At 42.4% G+C, this 2,549-nt stretch overlaps 1 protein-coding gene across 9 annotated transcripts in view; it reads left to right on the top strand.

The window, feature by feature from the left end:
* The window catches only part of Stxbp5l (syntaxin binding protein 5 like), a 250,576-nt gene that overhangs the window by 177,781 nt on the left and 70,246 nt on the right, over positions 1–2,549 (top strand). The window lies entirely within an intron of this gene.

Genomic DNA, 2,549 nt, shown 5'->3' with positions numbered 1-2,549 from the left:
TCCCCAGAACCCCAGCTGCCTGGCTAGCTTATGCCCCGAAATAACAACACACAAATTGTATTCACTAAACACTGCTTGGCCCATTAACTCTAGCCCTTACAGGCTGATTCTCATATCCCAATCAACCCATCTCTAATAATCTGTGTAACACCGGTCTTACTGGGAAAGATTCAGCATGTCTGACCTGGCAGCTTGCTTCATCGCGTGTGTCTGCCCAGGAGAGGGGAGCATGGCCTCTCTGCTCCAGAGAGCAGAGCTGTCGAGTCTGAGTTCACTTCCTCTTCCTCTCAGCATTCTGTTCTGTTTACTCCACCCACCTATGTTTTAACCTATGAGCCCAAGCAGTTTCTGTATTATAATTAACCAATGACCTTCCTCCATCACCCAGAGACTTTAATAATTATACCAATGTTTAAAGGTCTCATCTTAGAAGAGTCTTAGACTCCTCTTAGACTCAGGGTAGTCTCCTAAGTGCAACTCCCTGTAAATTTAAATCAGTTTCACTCTTCTAATTTAACAATGGCACAAAGCATACATTTCCATTCCAAAATGGAGGAATGAGAACATAGTGAGGATAGATTGGCCCAAAGTAAGAGCAAAACCCAGCAAGGACACAAAAGCCCTGTATCTCCATGTGCCGTATCTAGAGCTTTAGTTTCATAGGGCTGAGGTGACTCCACCCCTACATATGTGCTTCCTGCAGTAAGATCTCTGTCCAGGGCAACTTGTACTTCTGTATTTAGCCCTCCTTGGCAGGTATCCCTTGACTCTGGCATATTCAACATCTTTATGTCTCCATCACTCCATCCTAACTTGGGCTTCATTGTCACCCAATAGTCCCTGAAGGCCTTCATGTAGGTATGCCAACCCTGCCACACATTGCCTAGCCTCAAAGGTTGAAACCATGGGAGACGAATCCACGATCCCCTCAATCCTGTATCTGTCATGCAGGCCCCCCCAAACCAGTACAACGTGGCTAACACTCCCAAGTTCTGCTTCCAGCTAAAATAGAATATAGTCCCTTTGGAACGCAGTTACAATAACCTCTGCGTGCCAGAGCTAAAAAACAAAACAAAAAACCTTTGGGCAGTGGTTCTCATACTTCCTAATGCTGTAACCTTTAATGTAGTTCATCATGTTGTGGTGACCCTTAACCATAAAATGTTTTCACTGCTTCTTTATAACTTTAGTTTGCTATAGTTATAAGCCATAATGTAAGTATCTGATATACAGGATGTCTGACCCCTGTGAAAATGTTGTTCAACCCCTAAAGAGGTTGCAACCCACAGGTTGAGAACCACTCCTCTAGGGTCTGACATTCCGGGAGCAGGAAATCCCTTGTACGCTCTCCTGTTGTGAGTTGGAGCCTTTGGTGAATGAGGTCAGAACACCTTTCTTGCTATTCCCCATGCAGAACCGGTGACAAATCCCTTTAACTCCTTCCTAGTGTTCTTTAACTCTGCAAACTGCACATTTTATATGTTTTTGCCCCACTCATTCTTTTTCATTGTAAACATGTGTAATCATTCTCAACAAACTGTGCAAACTGAATGTTACATTGCCTTAAAATCTCCTCTACCAAAAGAATCCGTCTATTATTTCTTAATGCAGCCTCTTGCAAATTCTCAGGACATGGGCAGAGTGGACGCAATTCTGTAATCAAAATCACACAAGTGCCCCTTGCCCCATTCCTGATGAGTCCTTGCTTCTCATGAGCTTTGCCTGCACTCTCTGTGTTCCTCTTAGCCCTCCTATCTTCCAAGTTCCTACTAGGATAGCCCCAACTTAAGCTCTGCTTACAGCATTCAGCTCTTTTCCAGCTCAAAGTTCCAAAATCTTCCACATTACTCCCACAAAACAAAGGCATAAAGAGCAATTGCTTACCACAGAAATTGCCCATCTTTTGATACAAATTTCTGCTTTCATTTCTTTTCTGTTGCTATGGTACCTCGACAAAAGCAAGTTGAAAGAGGAAGGGTTTATATTGCCTTACAGTTGTAGAAGGGCTGCAGTCCATCATGGCAAGGCATGGTAGCAGACGCAGGAGGCTACACAAAAGTGAGAAGCAGAAAGAGAACAGGAAAGAGACAGAGTATAGAATCCCAAAGCCCTCCCACGGTAGCATACTCGTGTAGCAAGAATCCACCTCCTAAATGCTCTATAACCGTCCCAAACAGTGCCACAGTGGAAACACGTTACATTCCAACCACAGTGGCACTTCTGGCATTTGTGACATAAACAGCATAAAGAAAATGTGAAGGGGAATAGGAACAAAATCAAATTTCATTGTTCACAATACCCCTCAAATATTTCTGGGTATGCAGACATAGATATAAATGCCAACCAAACAATTATAAACAAATGAAAAGTACATGAGGTGATTCATCAAGAATAGGAAGCTATGATGAAGGATATTTTATGAATAAGAATACAGAATTGCAGATCATGAGAACCACAAACCATTTATTTATTTATTTATTTATTTATTTATTTATTTTGGATTTTTTGAGACAGGGTTTCTCCATAGCTTTTTGGTTCCTGTCCTGGAA

The sequence above is a fragment of the Microtus ochrogaster genome, chromosome 2 (genome assembly GCF_000317375.1).
Source record: "Microtus ochrogaster isolate Prairie Vole_2 chromosome 2, MicOch1.0, whole genome shotgun sequence".
In the NCBI taxonomy this organism is placed as follows: Eukaryota; Metazoa; Chordata; class Mammalia; order Rodentia; family Cricetidae; genus Microtus; species Microtus ochrogaster.
This window is presented reverse-complemented; position numbering and strand designations above follow the sequence as displayed.